General features: G+C 35.5%; 1 protein-coding gene across 20 annotated transcripts in view; it reads left to right on the top strand.

Annotated features, from left to right (window-relative positions):
- mtd (TLD domain-containing protein mustard) overlaps positions 1 to 19,803 on the top strand; it is a 69,227-nt gene that overhangs the window by 2,540 nt on the left and 46,884 nt on the right. For 12 of the 20 annotated variants that reach the window (XM_089265344.1, XM_089265343.1, XM_030383143.2 and 9 more), the window contains exons 1-2: positions 12,445 to 12,590; positions 13,290 to 13,646. The exons of 6 other annotated variants lie outside the window; for them this stretch is intronic. The gene's annotated coding sequence lies outside the window, so the exon portion shown is untranslated. Of the gene's footprint in view, positions 1 to 12,444; positions 12,598 to 12,882; positions 12,900 to 13,289; positions 13,647 to 19,803 lie in introns of those variants that run through there. 2 more of the 20 variants (XM_030383131.2, XM_089265337.1) reach the window with 2 other exon arrangements.

The following is a 19,803-nucleotide window of genomic DNA, read 5'->3' as shown; positions in this document are numbered from 1 at the left end:
CAATATTTATTGGTATTAATGTTGACCGCCTGCTTCACATGGCGTATACGTGACATTTGCTTTGTGTTTAACTATCCGGCTCGTGTTTGAGTTTGTGCATTAGACCACTGCCATTCATAATGGATGCTCTGCAGATACCCTGTAAGTTTCGCTGTCTTTGTTGTGCTTCGTCTGCTCGCATTGCATTGGGCAGCTCGGAATTCGGAAGCTGTCTTTGTTGTGAAACCCGTTTTCACACAGTCTGCCAAGAACAACAATCTGCAGCTGCAGCTTCGCGTTGGCTGCTTCCTGGCTGAAACCAGGTAATTTACAACCTTGAATCCCTTTAAGTTGGCCTTGAATGCCAGCTTTTGTATGCTCCTTCACGCTGGCTTGGCGTAGGGCACTCAAAATGCTTTAGGGCATGTCTGAGTTCCATAAATAGAATTCATATTGGGTTTAGTCAAGTGGAAGTAAAGGAAAGTATTATTAACTTTTTAACTTTTTATATAATAAATGAAAAATATATATTTGTGAATGAGAAGTTAATTAAAGTATTTCAATAGAAAATATAAAATTATTAATCAAAAAACTAAAACTTATTTTTTTAAATACAAAAATGAAAGATTCTCTTCTAGAAACTACTCGATTAAAAATTACCATTACTCCTCAATAAATATATATTTATCTTATATATAGTAGTATGTAAAGTATATAGTATATATATAAATAGTAGAACGTAAAACTTCTCCAATTATCATTTTTAAATCTTTGTCTTTGTGTATCTACCAATAATATTCATTTGTATTTATGGATGTTAGGGTATTACAGCTTCGTAGAGACATTTTCATTCAGCTTTGTTTGCTTCCTTTTAGTATTTTTTCCTTGACTGTCCGCTTGACTACCTTGGGCAGGCGCATCTTGCAAGCCGAAGCCTTTCAACTGGTTTGGTTACATTCTGTAATCCAATATATAATATACAAATATACAAATACATATACATATATATATCTGTACATCTGGCGTGGCTACTGCTTGTCAGCTGCATCTGAAACCCAGCCCGATGCTAATCTCCGCTCAATCTTTGAACAATAATTGTTTTTAAATAAACTTTTATAAGCGTTATGTGCGCTTACACCCAAACAAATAATTCAACAGTCGAATCGCTAATTTGCGAGGCGATAAGTTATAAACAAATCCATAAAAACAAGTCAAGCCAATATCTGCCAAGCACACATCAAACAGGCGAGCCCTGACCGGTGCAGTGCGGCGCGTTGGCAAATAAATATGATGTGTGAATAATTCTTTATTGAGTTGATAATTTAAAGATGGCCATAAAGATGCCGAGCACGTCTTGAATGCCAACTGCCCCCGGGGCCATATTGATGAGATGCTAATGTTATATCGATAGATGGACAGACATGTGTGTGGGCGCTTGCTAATCCTTTTCTCGCTTGGCGTGACTGCAAATAGCTGTTGACTCTAAAAACACCCACACACACATTGGCTGGCTGGCTGACCCGCCCACTCTATATACATACATTACTATATTAGCCAAGTTGTGTATGTATGCGTGTCCTTTGCATATTCGACTTTCACTTGCAGCTGTGATGAGTTCTATTGCGTCTGGCGCTGCCACAGCTAAACAATGACAAAAACAACATGTGCAGCATGTGTTTCAGTTGAAATACCCTGTGTACAGCTAACAAAATATTACTGCAATCCGCTGCAATTTAATAAAGTAAATAGTTGACAAACTAGTTGATGATTTCATAAATGAAACATAATATTACGTTGATCAGCTTGGCTACAGAAAAACGCGAGCAGTTCTAGGAAAATAGTTAAAGAGAACATAAACTTCATATTTTATGTGTATTCTATGCGCGATTGCTCAAGATCATCTGACTAAACTGTTAACTGAGTAAAAATAAAAATGAAAATTGTGAATGGTTACAGGAAAATAGTTGAAACAGCTTTTAGCTCTCTTAATCATATATGATTTCGGATCTATGAGCGATTGCAATGAGTTTTGCTCGAGATCAGCTCAGCTGCATCGTTCTCTGATCATTTTGATGATTCGTACAATCATACTCATCTTACGCACTCAGCACTCAGCACTCTTTGAGCATCGAATCATCTTTCACTGGGCTGCCACAGTCAAAGAGGCAGATGCATCAGACCCATTATCGTTCTCTTTGTCTGCGCGGTATAACGAATGCAGTTTGCCATTTATTACTGGGCTGCTCTGCTCATGACATTGTTGTTTGTTTTCGGTATAATTTGTATCGATTGCACTGCGCACAGTGGTGCCAGCCTATGGAAATTTGTATGATAATAAATATACAATATAATAGATAAATATTTAGTATAGAAAATGCTTTTGACAAAGAAATATCTTAGTATTTCTGATCTTTAATCTGAGATAATGATTAAATGAAATTTAAAGTTGAAGTTACAGTTAAATTTAAGAAAGTTCTAGTTAAAGTTAAAGTGGAAGTTAAAGATCAAGTTAAAGCAACATAAATAAATAATGTATCTGAATATGTTCTTAAGCCCCCCAAGCTTTGTTTTTATTATACCTTCACCCTGAATACCCATTCAGGTACTCTCAAGTCCCAATAACTTTTGTATTATACCCTGAGCCCATCGGAAGTGGGAAATCAGGATAAAGGGCTTTTGTGAAATGTATGTAACAGGCAGAAAGAGGCGTGGCTCACCCTATAAAGTATATATACATTCTTGATCAAGATGAGCAGCTGAGTTGATCTAGGTCTTTGCAGAGTCTAGGGTATCTGCTAGTCTAGCAGTCTCAAATAAAACACTCTTATTACTTCTTCACTCAAATTCAGACCTAAACAGAAATTGAAAAATGCTCGCATTGTTTCTGCTGCTTCTCATTCGCCTTTCAACGTTGTCCTTTAAGTGTTGTCCCACTGTATACGGCTGCTATCGTTAGGGGGCGTGGCTGTTGTCAGTGTTGTGGTCACTGCTGTTGCCAGTCGCCAGTCGCCAGTTGCCATTTGCAATTTGTCCATGTTGCGGTCGGTGCCAGAATTCGAGCAAAAATGCAACACAAATTGTGATTACTGTTTCATGTTCCTGTCTGATGGCAGATGGGCCAAACGATTGTAAATGAAAGTTGCGCGTAATCCGAGTGTAAATGCAGTTAAAGCGAACTTTACTTCATATGAATTGAACAAATCGCAGCAATTAAATATAAATAAATTGCGCTTGTAAATGCATTTAAATTTAAATTCGATTGCAACAAAAGTTTTATTTATATTTGCATTTTGATTTCGGGTTTGTAAACCAATGTGGCTAAACTTTGGGATGACATCAGAGATTCTTTCCCGAATGTGTGTGGCCCATTGGCAAAGAGCTCCAATTATCCGCCTGCATTTCAATCTGTCACTTGGCTGGTGATTTTAGTCAATAAATCAAGCGATTCTATGGCTGACTAATGCCAACTGTTTGTTAAAGCCATAATTCGCCGCTTAACGTGCCGCTCGTGGCATTTTAATCACACTCATAAGCGTTAATCAGCCTATGCATACAATCCGTATGATTGTGTTTAGTGTTAATTTATGATATCCTATTCAACAGTGGCTGACAGTTTATTTTTAACCTGCAGTTAATATTTAACATGCAGTCTGCTTTGCTTTGCACACAATGTCCGCGATATTTCGCCAGACAAACAAAACATTATTTGGCTTTATTAAATGCGACGTAAATTATTCGTTATCTAAGCACAAGAGATTCAGCTATGAGTGTGTGTATATATATTTATAAATATATTATTTATAGATATATGTATATACATGCATTGATTTTGTTCTAGGCAACGAAATGCACTTAGCCAAGTTGTCGAAACTAATGCTTAAAATTACTCGACGACAAATTCATTAAAATTTTTCATGCTCTGTTCATATTAAGGAAGGTCACGAAATTCGCAGAAATCGTAAGCTAAGTATCTTCTATAATACTTTTGCTCTCGCTATACTTATCATTACCTAACTCTAATTTAATTATAATGCAATCATGTCAATATATTTCACCAATTTTCCAGTTTTCTTTTTATACCAGACACAAGGAGCTTTGTATGTTCAATGCCATTTTATAAATAGTCAAAAATGTTTAGATCAATATATGGGCTTGACTAATGGACTATGTCTCTCTCTAAGTAGTGTTCTCTCTCGCGCTTTCTCTCTCCCTTTCTCCCTCTCTCTTTCTCTCTCTCTCTCTCTCTCTTTTCCTCTTTCCCTGTTTCTCTCTGTCCCTCTCTTTCTCGCTAAGAAGTCTCACTCTCTCTCTCTCTCTCTTCATCTACCTCGCTCTACCTTTCTATCTATCTCTGCCTCACTCTCTCTTCCTCTATATATCTCTCTCTCTCTCTCACTTCATCTAGCTGTCTCGGTCTAGAGACAGATTCTCTTCATCTATCTCGTTCTGCCTTATCTATCTATCTCGCTCTCTCTCTCTCTCTCTCTCTCTATTTCCCCCTCTGCCACCATCTGTCGAGTTATCTATGTTTCCTTGAATTAAAGCCTACGCAATTGCATATCAAATTTACCATAGGCCATTTCGATCTTTCTATCTCTCTCCATTCCTTATCTCAGATATATAATCGATAAATGCCTATAGTCTCACGCTATTAATCATTCTATACATTCTATGCCACGTGCTTGACATTCATTAGACTTTCTCAACTTTAGCAAATGCATTTATCGATCGCATCTCACTCTCCCGCCCTCTCTCTCCCTTTCTCATTCGGACTTTCTCTCTAACCTCGCTGAAAAAATACTAATCGCAAATAATCGATTAAATAAAACATGCATAAATATCCCTATTTCCTTGAGTATCGAGCATTCAATGCCAAACGCTTGACATTCACATAGGTATAAACAATATAGTTGAACAATCAGCTATGCTAGTTAGTTAAAACAAAGTAATTATCTATCATTATTGTTTATTGGAGCACGTCTAATAAATATGACCGTTAAATACGTATTTATTGACATTTGTTGTTGTCCTTGCGCTGAGATCGACAATCGCGAATCGCGAATCGATCAGCGATTTGTTTTACAAATTTTTTGTGTTTTACTTTCAACAATGTTTATTTGACAGCATGTTAAACAAGGATATGTCAAACACTCGCGGGACTGTCATCAAGATAAACTTATCTATAAATATATCTAGCTCAATTAACTCTGACACGATGAACCGTTGACAGCCGACCTTGATCTGCCCAAGCCTTTTAGGCGCTACGCTCAAAAGGTCAAGTTTTATAATATATCTGTGTGAGTGTTGTGCTCAGTCAGATTCTTCACTCCAATTCGGTCGCAGTCGGCATTTGGTCAAAAGATTCACTTATCTAAATGAATTTCGAATATAGTATATTCAGCGCATTCTTATCAGAGACTACCTGATATTTGCTCTGAATATTATTTAACAAATAATGCCGCCGATAAGACGAGCCACAACAGTCGACTTGACTAGAATACGCTTATAATACAAATAGGACTGCTCTTGTCAAAAAGTACTTGATCAGAAGATACCCTGTTCGGAAGAAGAAGATCATTCTTAGCTCTCTCTGTATCTATCTGTCTTTTGGATCTATAATCTATATAAACATTTTCTAAACTCGACCAAGATCTCCATACACTTTGATAAAAACATTATACCCAGTTCAATTACTTCTCATGGCTACCAAAAGTAATAATCTAGAATAAACAGCAGCCTAGGCAAATAGTTGAAATTGAAAAAATTCCAAAATACTTTAGAAAAATATCATAAAATTTTCAGACAGCTCAGCCCAGCGCCAGCTCGCTTGGCCTTATGTCAACAAACAAGTCAACAAATAGCTAAATATTGAATGACAAACGGCACAACAAATAGTATGATTAATATATACCCTGTAAAATTAACTTACAATGGAGTCGTACGAGCTCAGCTTCTGTAATGCCAAGCAAACTTAAAGCAATGCTGATTACATGTTAATGTAATTAGAGGGTATCTCGTAGTCCACACACTGTATATTACAGATGCTTATGGTTTGTTGTGGTCGAGCATATTGATAGGTTTCTTGCCCTTTGTTGTGGCTCGGTAGCTGTCGTTAGTCACGTTTTTCCATCGTTCTGAATGGAATTTTATGCTTGATTTTTCGTGATTTGCTGAAAAATTAGAAAATATGATAAATACATTGTTAATATTTATTAATGAGATAATTACCCAGCGAGAATGCCCGAACCGCACTATTATCGAAATTATTATAATTTATCAACGATGTTGTAAATCAATTTCACCCTGGGCCATTATAATTGAGTGGCTTTCTATAACCTGTAGCCCATATATCTTTTAAGTCTTGTGATTCGATGATGGGGCCATTATGATTAATATATATAATTCGATTGCATCTAACCATAATTGATATTCCTTCCCCACAGACAGTTGTCCAAATACCAAACTGGGTAAACAAACGAATACTAAGAATAATTATAAAACTGACATTGACCTCAATAAGTTTTCACTAGAATTGTTGACTAAGTGCGCAAAACGTTGAAATAGGCTTAAGATAACAAAAAACAAAACAAAACAAATTCCCTTTTATTTTATTTATATTATTTTTGATATAACTGAAGCCGTTTTAACTGGGTAAAGAGCACAAAATATTTTCGTTAAGTTCGAACGGCATTTTAGGGGCGGAAGGCGTGGATGATGACGAACATAGAAATGCTATAAACATTTTACGAATAGACGCACAGTCAGACAGATAGCTAAATCGTTTCAGCTTGTCATCCAAATCAAGATATTCTCGATCAACTGAGACGATCTGTCTGTCTTTGTCCCATTCTCTATAACTATTAAATGAAACTGGAACTATAAAATATATGGATGCAGTTTTAGTATATAAATATCTTACGCAAGTTGCTGGAATTCGATAAAAAATTAATATTTCCAAACGCTAAAAATACCTTAAAGCTATAAATACCTAATTTTATGAGATTATCTAGACATAAATACACAGATTAGGTTTTCTAAATTTTGAGCTCTGTCATTCTGGCAATATAGATGTAATAAGTATGCCTAAAGAAACACATAAAAGTGGTATATCTACAGCTAAAGTTATTCAATGACTGATTTCATACATGGAAGGAAGTCTCGAAGTAAATTCTTAGATGAGCAAATTAGTGAAATAGGGTATTTGCAAATTGAATACTGACAACTGCTCTACTTCTACACTTCTTCTTTTCATTTGCTGGTGGAATAAATCTAAGATCAATGGAATATTTCAATTAAATTTGTAAATTACAATATTTACATATTTATATAGCATTAGGAATACTTAAGACCCTCGACTGTCAATAATTTGTCAGTTTGAGTACACACCCTCAGCGAGAGCCGCGCTACAGTTAGACGGAGAAGTGTTTGTCATACAAATGCAATTTACATTCGTGATTCAAGCAGACGTAACACCCTTTAGAGTGGGTTACTGGAGATGTCGAATACCCTCGTTACGTAGGAGTCTTTTATTTCTTTGCTTTTATTTTCGTTGGGGTATTTTGGTTGTCCAGTTGTCAGTTTGTCCATTTGCCAGTGCCAAATAGGGTTCACAACGAGGCCTAAACCAGTTGAAACTGTTATAGATAAAAGAGCGAGCAATAAAACAACTGTAAAGCCAATGGAGTTGGTATTGTTATAGCGCGACTTTCGTATACGCTGGAAGGTCTGCAATAACAAAATATTCAACCATAGGGATTGGAGATTGATTGAATGATTAATATAATGATGATGATTAATAATAATTAACCTGCCTCTGCATGACTGAATTCTGAATAGCTGATTTACAGACTTTCCCAGGAAGAACTTTTTAATTATTGATTATCAATTATATGATAAAAAGATTGATTGGTAAACTGACTGACTGCTTGATTGACTTAACATATTTGTTAACTGACTGATTCAAGGAGACTGCTTGGATTTCATATTGACATAGTCATTGATTATATGATTGATTGACTGATTTCCAGAAAGAAGACTCAAGCTTGTATGATTGACTGCATAGTTCAATGACTATTGAAATTGATTGACTGTTTTGCGATGAGGCTAAATGTTTATTGCTTGAACAACAAATTGTTGGACAGTCAGCAATACTTATTGGCTAATATACATCTGTTTGATTGATGGACTGAGTAGCTCAGTGATTGACTGATTAACTCTCCCTTAGCAATGATTGATAAATGATTGAATTACTTTCCGCTTGACTGACTCTTTGACTGGCTTTATGACTAATTGAATTACACTCCGACGTATTCTTTCATTGTTTCTCGCTTTATGGCGAGTTGAATCTGAATGTCTGGCTAGTTCTCTAATTGATTGGCTTCGGATCGACTGGCTCTCTCATTGATTAGTGCTGTGATTGATTGACTTGCTTATTGACTGATTGACTAAAAATATTTTGTATTTTAAATAAATCCATATTTACCCAAAGTAACATACATTTCCTTAGTGGAAGCATAATACCCTTGCTGTCCACCATATATACAGGGTATTTGACAACGCAAATGCTTTGCACGGATTAATAGACAGACACACAGTCAGCCAGCGGGTGTCGCTGGCGGCAGAGTCAGCATCAGAGGCTCGACGTCAACGTGGAGCTGCACAAAAATGTTATGCATTTTTTCCTTATTCAAACGAAAATTGTGTTTTCCTGTCAAGCCGGTTTTTCTTTTTCATTATTGGACCACACCAACGATGTCGTCGTCGTCGTCGTCGTCGTCGTCTTCGCTCCGAGCATAAAAGCAAAACCAAACAACTTGCAATCAACGCTGACGTTGTTGTTGTTGTTGTTGTTGCTTTGCTATTTTTAGTTTGTTGCAAAAATAAAATGAGAAGAAAAAAAAAATGCTGTCGAAACTTTGCCGAGAGACTCGTGGCCCCTTCCGTTGTATGACAACTACAACGACAACAAAAACTATTTTTATACATATCTTTTGATATACATACATATGTATATATGCATATATGTATGTGTGTGTGTGTGTGTATATAAAGTTTTTGAGCTTTTGCATTTTAATAGCAGTTTAACTAAAGCTGCAGCCATGGCCTTAAGCCAGGACTTGTCTGGGAATTTCATCAGCTGCATGCCACAGAGCAGCATGCAAACAGAAAACAGTTAATTTGGCATTTTAATGGAACCCCGTTTGTGCCCAACTAGCAGTAGAAACAGGTGACAATATTTAAGTTAAGCTCTTCAGACACCTGCCTTTGGCTCTAGTTCGTTCACATTTTACATAATTCTTGTGAAATATATATAAATATTAGTAGAGAGAGAGAGAGAGAGAGAGAGAGAGAGAGAGAGAGAGAGAGAGAGAGAGAGAGAGAGAGAGAGAGAGAGAGAGAGAGAGTGAGAGAGAGAGAGAGAGAGAGAGAGAGAGAGAGAGAGAGAGCGAGAGAACAGAATTATTACAAAATATAAATAAACATTTCAGGCGTGACACAAAAAAACGAATGGAAGAAGAAGACAAGTCAGAATGCTGCAGCCACTCCAACTGCTCGACTGCCTGATGCTCGCCCATAGCTGATATACATAGAGCTAGTAAGACTTTACAGCAACTTTTGGTATAATCTAGTAATCCCTTAATGGAGTAGAACAGTAAATAGTCTAAGAGAAAGTTTGAGGATCTTATATACAAAGCTAGTAAAAGATATACAGTAGAAGTCGTTTATAACGACGGTCCCTTGAGCGTCAATATAACTGAATTCTACTGTAGTTTTATTTCTTTGATTTATATTCGCAAGTGGCAAACATACATAAGTTTTAGTAGTTCCTAAAGTCCTCTATTTAAATATAGCTTCAAATATAATACGAGCTTGAGTACTAAACTCCTCATAGTAATGCTCAATCTTTAGTGATCGGTCTTCTATAATCATTCAAAAGGAGCTAAGGAGTTGCGTTTCAAATTTGTTATCTTAAAATATTAATAGATGCTTAAAATGATATATCACAATCATTAAAATTATATATCAACCAATATGCTCTTCACTTTGTGTATAAAAAAAAAAAAAAAAAAAAAAACAATTCAAGTATGACGTTTTAGATATGTATCTAAATGCATATAAAAAGATTTACTTGAGCTGTATTTTTATGTTTATATTCGAATTAAAAGTTTCCTAAGCGTTAATTGCACTCTGTATTTACTTAGGATCGATCACATTAAATTGAATTAAAAATTGCAAATTCTTAAGATTTTTATTGGCTGCTCTCGCTGCGGCTAATTAGCACTTAAATCAAATAACAATTATGGCATTGTCGTAAAGGAAGCAAATACGTACATAGAGCTTAAGAGATACGCGACATGGAGGCGTTATAGTACAGACAGCTGCAAGCTTTGCCTAGGTATTTATCTCTAAATATAAATAAACGAACCAGTTAGCGAAAGATAAATTTGATTTGGTTATGGAATGCAGCTGGAAAGGAATTTGCAGGCAGCAAATAGTTAAAAAAAAAAAGGTAAAATAGAGTGCATTGATTTTAAAAAAATTTTAACAGAATTATAGGTCGAAAATTCATTTAAAAAAAAAATGTATATATATATATATATTTATAAATATTGATTCAAAAAATTTATATTCCCAAAAAAAAAAAAAAAAAAAAAACTCTTTCTAAAATAAAGAACAAAAGAAAAATGAAACTCAAAGTAGCGCTAAAATAAGACCCATATATTATATTTAAATAATCCAAATTAGAAAGCAAAAAAAAAAAAAAAAAAAAAAACCAAATATATGTGCTAAATATACAGAAATCGAGTTTCTAAACAAAACCCGGTTTGCGTTCAGTACAATTTAAAGAGTATTAACTTAAAGAAACATTTTCGGATTTATATTTGCAGCAATTTAAAATAATATATTTAAGCATTTCATAATAGCTCAAGCAAATGCTTAATAACTCTGAAGGTTTTCGAGAATACCTGACGGAATGATGTTGCAGGTTTCTGGCCGAGGAAGAGTGGAAGAGGAAGAGGAAGAGAAAGAGAAAGAAATCGAAATAATTGCAAGCATTTTGCATGAAAATTGCATAATGCGCAATTAACGTCGAGTCATCGTTTTTAACTGCTTCGAAAAGAAATTCTCAATCGAAGGCTGAAGGTTGAACGAATGGCAACTATACATACATACATACATATATATATTATAGATACACATACACATACATACATATATTGGCAATAATTATATTAGCAATATGCCGTTTCGAGGACACTGACCAGTCGAAGTAAATGCCCGCCCAGATTGGGGGCGTGGGAGTTTCACTTTCACCCCCAGCAATGACCCATATTGATCGGTGGAGGCCGGAAATGCTTTGCTACGTGAGTGCAACACCGTTTTGAGCTGACTGCCCGTGCGTATGAGTAATTTGAATGAAATTACAAAGTCAGCGCGTTGCAGCGCTTAGCCTCCAAAACAAAAAGCCTAACACGCCAAGTAAATAGACATTGGCTGAAAATACAAAATACGAATACAGTAGCCAGTTGTATGATATATACATATGTATGTATACACATATATGTTTGTCTGTTCCGATTTGAAACTAGTTTCGCTGCACATGTGCACATTAGAAGCAACATGCACTAAACAATGAAAAAACCATTTAAAAAACCCGCTAAAAAAAACTTTGCCAGCAACATAGCCAGCTGAATGTCAGCATCATTATGGCTTGGCAACATTTGTTGCAGCAACATTTCCAACTAGAATTCAAGGCATGGCTTGCAATTGACAAAACTGATTTATTAGCAACATTAAATAAAATTTAACTAACATCATTTAGTTGAAATGCGTGCAATATATATGTACATATATGTATATTTAATTACATATAAACACAACTGCAAAATATATAAACAATGTGTAAGCTGCGCTCAAACCAGCAAACAAAAACAAGTTTATTGAAGCACATGGCGACGCGCCCAGAGAGCATCAAAGCCAGCCAGAGAGTATGACGACAACAGACAACGGAGAGAAAGAGTGAGAGAGAGAGAGGGAGAGAGAGTTAAAGTGAGCGGCAAGCATGAGCACACTGAACGCTGCCCTACAAACAAACGGACAGCGCACAGTGAGTCACCTGCGATTATTCAATGTGCTCCATATAAGTAAAGGCCAATGATCTATGGTAAATAAAAGGTATTAGACTTTTTGGTATTGAAAAATTAGTAAATTAATATTAATAAAATTGTTCATTAGCTGGTTTGCTAGATGTGCAGTGTTTAGCAAACTGTATGAATACTCTTGCGCTCCACTGTGCGACGACAATAAATAGCATAATTTACACAAGAGCGTCGACGGCGACGGCGACGGCGACGGCAGCTTCAGCAGCTACGTTAACGTCGCGACGTCGGCAGCGACGCTGGCGTCAACCAAAGATCGTATTCGTATTCGTTGGCGTTCGGATATTTTGTTGCTGTTTGTTTTTTTTGTTTTCCTGAGGTTTGTCGCTGCTGGTTTCTGAGACGCATGCACGTTCGCTTCACGGTAGAAATTTTCGATCAGTTTAAGTTTTTCATTTGCAACGAACGCAAGCAAATCGCTCCGAAGCGCGCGCCAAAAACAACGAAACAGTAAAGTGTCAGCAAACTCTTAATTTTTACAAAGCCCAATCAAGCGAAAAACGCGCGCGCGCAATTTTAGAAATATAATAAAATACACAGGAAAAACACACACACACAACAAACCACATACCGTAAGCGGGATTACGTGCTAAATAAAATAAAACTAAAAAGAAACAAATGTTAAATACGGGTTTAAATGTGCAGCGACAGCGACATATATTGTAAATTGTTAAAAACAATTCAAAAAGTTAAATACCCCGAGCACACATTCCCATGTTTTATTAAATTGTTTAATTAGCTGGTTGCCTGTTAGCGAGTGTGAGTGTGTATGTGTGTGAGTGTGAGTGCCGAAGAGAGTGTGGTTTTAAACAACAGTAATAATGTTGCAGTTGCTGCTGCTGCTGCTGTTATTGTTGTTGCTTTTGCTGTTGTAATTGTCTGATATTTTGTCTGTGCTCATTTTGTGGTTAGTGTTTCGTTTGATTGGAAATGATCGCTGATGGAAAATCAAAATGCAGCTTGCCTCCATTTTAACTTGCATTTGCCGTTAGATCAGCATAAGCATAAAGAAAAAATAAATCTAATTTTACTATGCTCTCAATTTCAAATAAGTATTACAAAAATAAAAAGGGGTTTGTGTGTGTGTATGTGTTTTGATTTAAATAAAATATTTCAAATTATAATTTGTTAATTAATTGAATTTTGCAGAGTGCTCAATTTAAACGCTCTTTCACATGGTGCCCCAAGAGCAGTAGCAAGAAACGCATTAACAAAAAACTAAAAAAAAAATATATACTAAAATACAAAAATTTAATTATATTAGACGCGTGCGTGTTTGTGCATACATTATAATCGTTTTTTAATGTTTTAACACGAGTGGCATACAAAAGTGAAATGAATACCAGTTAGAAATGTGACTAAAACCACTTAACGAATTTATCCATACAAAAAATAAAGAAAAGAAAAGAAAGAATCAACAAAGGAAAACGCAAAGGAACCATACGAAAAGGAAACCAACTACAGCTCAAGGCGAACAGCAGCAACAGCGATCGAGCTAAAAAGCAGGTGTGTGTGTGTGTGAGTGTGTTCGAGTGATGTAAGAAATATGGAAAAGAGAGGAAAAAAAATAGGAAGCAAAACTGATTACACTGTGCAATCTGTGCATAGGAATGGGCAAAGAAACGGCGCTTGCCAAGTCGATAGGCAGGTTTGCATTGCCTGCCTCACGCCCTCTCTTTCTCTCTCTCCAACTCTCATTTGACACGCTCGCTGTGTTAGGCGATGCAGCTTGTTGTCTAAAATTCTGTTCATATTCGTTTCCCTTTTGTGCCTCTCAACGGTTTTCCATATGTTCATTGCCCTTTTAGACTATCGCACTCTCTCTCTTGTCACTTGTCTCGGTCTAGCATATGCAGGCAAAAGTCTACAAGTGGAATTGTTATTGTCCTCTCGTTTTTTTGGTGTTTACTGCATTACATTCACTTTTATATGTATTCACATTAGGCACTGTGCTAATCCATACTAACCAACAAAATTATTGCCATTATTCTCGACATTTGCCTGCAGGTCAAGGCATTTGTAGGAACGCGGTTGTATGTCTTCGTTGTTGTTATTTCGTATGAGCATGTAACTATATTTTTTTTCTTCCGTTTTTTGCTTGTTATTTATTACAACTTGAGGCCAAAGCGCAGCGCAAAACAGCTGACCAAAAACAAAAGAAAAAAAGCAAAGCAAACCAAACTTAGCCAACAGCAATTTATGCGAGGGAAAAAAATGAAGACCTACGCCTAATTTAAGGTCATCAGCACAATAAAATAAAACAACCCCAGTAGCAATAAAACAAAATACGAAAAAAAAAAAAAAACAATAAAAAAGTTCAGCACGTAAGTTTCACTGTCTTCTGCTTGTCGCTTCTGTGTTTGTCTAAAGGCCCTGTGATGCCATTTTTGTAGAGAAACAAATGGCAACGGTATTTCAAAGTAATGAACTAACACATACACACATATGTGGGCAAGTGTAATTTTATACATGTGTACATACATATACGTATGTATATGTGTGCTTGCATATAAATAAGCATTTACTTTTCATTGTATTAACTACCGTTGCTATCTGACTCTGTTTTGCGGTCTAGGCTAGTTAGTGTAGGAAAAATAATCTCTTATGCTTCAGAGAGGGCTAAACGAATTTTGCAACTGGATTTCTAACTGTTGTTGTTGGCTGTGGGCTTTGTGATTTTGTAGACTAGTTGGCGGCTGATGCTGACTTGGTCCCTTTCCCTCGCTCTGTCTCTTTCTATCTGCCGCTCTCTGGGCCTATTTCACTTTGCGTTGGTCGACTAAATATAGATCGCCAAAGAGCTGTATAAACCGTTACGTTAATATTTTAATACAGAGTCAGTCGATCAATTAGAGAGTCTTATGGGTCTTTAAATTATTTAAATATTCTTAGAAAACTAAATTTGAATTTTATTCTAATTAATATTGTACTCAAGGAACTCGCTATCTAGCTGTCAATTTTTCGTTAGTTGATAAGATTTGTTTTTAATATGTTTAATCATGAGGCATATAGAGAGAGAGAGATATGTATATACATATGTATGTATACATACAGACATTTCAACCCAATTTCCATTCACGGCCTCTTGATATTTTTTATCGCCTTAAACTCCAAAGTCTACCGATTCCTAAGTAGGCAGATAGTGAAAAGGAAAAAATAAAAAAAATATGTTTATATTTATTTATTTTCGTCTAGATAAATTTAATGCCGGACTAGACAGGCGGAAGCATTTTACATTTGTTTTTATTTTTTTTTCCATTTCATTTTAATAATAATAAATCGACGCACTTGGGTGACGTGTGGGCGTGGCTGAATATGTAAATTAATTACAAGCTCGCAAGCAACTGTAAATGAAAACGAAATGCGTTTCATAATTGCGAAATGCAACGCGGAAGAAGGCAAAAAGAGATGCGTCGCGTCGCGTAGATACTTTTGCATCTTCTTTTTTTTATTCAATTTTTATTTTTTATATTTATTTATTTTTATTGATTTTGAGTGACAATCGTGTCGCTTAAATTGTATTCCATGCTACGTATAAAGCATGTTTCACATGAGGAAGCAACAGCTCCCGATATGGAATGGAAACTGAGCGTTATCTTCATTCCTCTGTCCGTCTGTCCTTGTTGCAGCTATAAAATGTTGTTTTTTTTAATGCAGCGCAAAAACTTGATATATGTATATACGTGTTACATATGTACATATGTATATCTAGAAAAAAGGCTTGTCCTGGACACGCAAAACAGATCGCTTGTTCATCTTATTTATATATGTATGTATACACTTATTATTTTCTTATATTTTGAATTCTCACAAAGGGGCTTATTGTAATGTTATTTTGTATTATTTGTTTGCTTAATATGGCGTGAAAAAATTGTCATAATTACACAAATAAATACATGAGTTCAGACAGATGCCAAAAATAAAGCAAAAAACAAAAAAATTATCGATTGTCTCTGACAAAAGCACTTCATATGCTCCTCAAGTTGGCGAAGTATCTGACGGCTTTTGTATCTGCACAAAGAGCTCTTTAAAACGTGTGTTTGTGTGTGTCTATGTGTGTGTGAGTCTGAGAGTTTGATTTATCGACAATGTCGATGATTTAATAAGCGCTCTTTTATGATACAGTTGACAAACAGCTGTTAGTTCTAAATTAAACATATAACTCATAGAACAGTTAAATATATGGCCACAGCCGATGCGACAGTAAGAGCTCGCTTCAATAGCATTTGGCAGAGAACTCGCTTGCCTCAAAACTATATTTACCAAAAATATTATATATGTATATTTCTAAATATATTATATACTTTATTCCAGATGAATTGAATTTTGTTTTTGCCTCAAAAATGTTGTCCGATTATTTCAAATGCGCATTACAAAACTCGCAACGAAATTACGAAATCGTAAAATTTGTTCGAATTGCATATTATATGTGTACATATATATATACATATATGTATGTATTTAGTACATACATTTTTAACGCGCCTTTTAAAGCGCTTAAGCCCTCTATTAAAATGTTTATTTGCAAATATTTTTCAGAAATTTAATGTTGCGTAGAAAGTGCTTTTCTGAAAGTCAAATACGAAAACTAATTAAAATCAAGCCGTTAGCTAGCCGGCCGACTCGATGTGGTTTATAGGAAGTATTTCCGATTTGCATATTAGATTCGAGTACCTCAAGTAAATGCTGTGGGCTACATGAGTGTTGAGCGTTCTATTTGGTTCCGTCTTGCGGTTCATTTTTGTTGTTGTAGCTGTTGTTGTTGTTGTTGTTGTTGTTGTCACTTGTAAGCAAAATAGTTGATTGTTTTGCGGAACAGAAACTTGACGATTGATTGAGTTTGATTAGGCAAGCACACAGATACGTCTACAAGTCGAGATACAGATACATGGGTTATGAAAGTAACAAAATGTTCGAACTGGTTTGATTAGATTTTTTTTCTTATTTTTTTCCTTTTTTTTTATTATTATAATTTTTGCAAACAAAAGGCGTTTGCTTCCGCCTTGGTAAAGAGTTTTTAGTTTTATTTTTCTAATGCTTACGCCTGCGAACAATATTGATATTATTATTGACAACAATGGCAATTAGTTGCGAGTCAAAGATACAATCTATATGTAGGTACAGATACATTGACAGCCGATCGGCATTCTTGCTGGGCCAGCACAGGTTCACACACAAAATCGGCTCAAGTGTCACGGCTGTGGATTATGTCATTTTACCGCCACAACAAACAGTCACAAACTATGCCACAGCCCCGCCCCCCCTTGGGCTGAGCCCCACGCTCAGTTCCTGTTAACGCTCGTCAGCGTTGTTGACCGGCTGTCATGTGCTTTGAATTTGATTCTAATGCGGATTTGCTTTGCAGTTGTGTTTCAACTGCTGCTATAATATAACACTAACATTCATTCGACTTCTGAGTATATACATATATCGTATATCATATATTGTATAATAACAACAATTTGTAAACATAAGTAAATACTCGAATTTTTATAATTCGATTAGATTTCATGTAAGGCGAAGCTAAAGGCATTCGCTTAATTACAATTCTGGAATTTACGTTGGGAATAGAAACTAATAGTAAATCGGTAGATTTTAGTTTCTTTAGTTTCTTCATTGTAAGAATAGAAAGTTGTCTTACGCAATAAATGAGCCTTGAAGTGTTTGATTTACGCTTTCATGCCGTTAGCCAATAAATAATAAATAGCCAACTTGTTGTATTACTACCGGGCATATTAAATTATGCTATGCTATAAACCGCACCTCAACTCGATAGGCCCAACCCAGCCGGAGCAGTTGCGGGAAACGATTTCGTTTATAATTGAGCTGACATTCTAATTAAAGTTGGCGACGAAGAAAAAAAAAAAAAAAACAAAACTTTGAAAGTAAATTCCATAACTTGAATGAGGAACAAAAGTCTTTCAGCACTTTGTATAGATTTTGTGTGTCAGATACATTTGTATCTCAGTTCAGTGACTCAAAGCGCGTAGCTCTTATAGTTGTATCATTTGTCATGCTAAGCATCTATATCAATTGATCGAAATTAGTTAAGAAATGCATTTGTAAAATTCCTCAAGAGTTCATTTCAATGTGATTGTGTGTGTGTGAATATCTGTGTCTCATATGACAAAATTATGAATATAAGTCGCTTATTAGCGAATTGTTTGTGCAACCGGTTTTCGCATTACTTTGACAAGCGGGCGAAGGAACAGGCCCGTATTACCAGCTGCTTACGTAGCTATACAAATAAATACATATCTATACATATATATTTATATGAAATATTTGAGGAGAGATTGGCGAGATACAAGCGTATACAAGTAAATAACCCTAAACAATAACATGTAACATCATTTTAGGCATGATTCTTACAACAATTATTAAATTTGTTCGAGTCACAAGATCAATCATAAAACTGAATGATGCTCATTAATCATAAAAATTACTTGTAATTCTCAAGCAGTTTTAGCAAGCAGGGAAAATATTTACATTTACCTTTAAATATGTTCAAATCCATTCGTGAACTATCTAGGCTATATTCCGAAACATTCATTTCATTTCCTTTATCTTTCGCTCATTAAACAAATTTTATATCTTACAATATCTGTTGCAAAGATACAGATACATTTGTATCTTTTATAAGAGAACTCTTACAGCCTTTATATGTTAAGGAACTATAATACCATATATGAATTTAATATATCTGGGTGTCTATATATATTTCTAGATATATATATATCTACAAAAAATATCTTTTATATATAGGCAAAGATTTCGAAATACCTTATTAAATCTTATATCGCAGCAAACTTTTGCAGCTTCTCACCCGCTCGATAGTGCTAATTACTCTGAAACAAAAACGAATTAAAATATAAATATCTCAGACACAATGTATGTTTGTTTGTGTATGATATATTTTGGTTTTGTTTTTCTGCACGCGATGTTTACACTAGCTGTCGCCTAGGCCCAGATACATTTGTATCTTTTAGTGGTGCGCGCTCTAAAAATGCTGTTACGTATGTGTTTTTGGCGATTTTGTTTATGATCTGTTTTCATACGTTTCACTATAGAGTATACGCGTTGTATATTAAAATTTTCATTTGGATTTGTTAGCTTATTTGCAGGGTATCTGCTAGTCGAGCAGTAGAGCCCTATTGCGAATTCTTTCTTTTGCGTTTCATTTCATTTGGCCGCAAAATGTGCGTCGCACGCCTTGGTCCCGTCGTCGCCGGCGCTGCCCACGCTTTGGGCAGGTGTCGGCGTTTGTATCTTTGAGATACATTTGCTATATGTATTAGATACGTTTGTTATTTGTATTCTTTGCAGCATTCACAAAAGCGAAAGTGCATTCCCAAACAGTAATGTGATTCGCAGCCATCAAAATATACAAACTTCTAGGTATATATGTATGTATATGTATTTATAGCTTGTTGTGGCAGGCAGCGTGCCATGAGCTTATCAGCTCAGGGCCAACTCTAGCAGCCAGATTATCGCCTAAGTTTGTACTTCAGCTATTGGGCAAGAATTAAAGTGCACAATTTTTGGGTAATTCCCATTGGTTACGCTTAGCTAGAATTTTCTTTTATTTATTAATGTTCGAAAATCTTGATGGTGCTCTCAGGTTACACATTTGTGTAACTCGATGCGCCGCCTGCTCTATGAT

Source organism: Drosophila navojoa, chromosome 2, assembly GCF_054131105.1.
Source record: "Drosophila navojoa isolate 15081-1374.11 chromosome 2, UAZ_NAV_1.0, whole genome shotgun sequence".
NCBI lineage: Eukaryota > Metazoa > Arthropoda > Insecta > Diptera > Drosophilidae > Drosophila > Drosophila navojoa.
The sequence above is the reverse complement of the archived record's forward strand: the minus strand, read 5'-3'. Positions and strand labels throughout refer to the sequence as shown.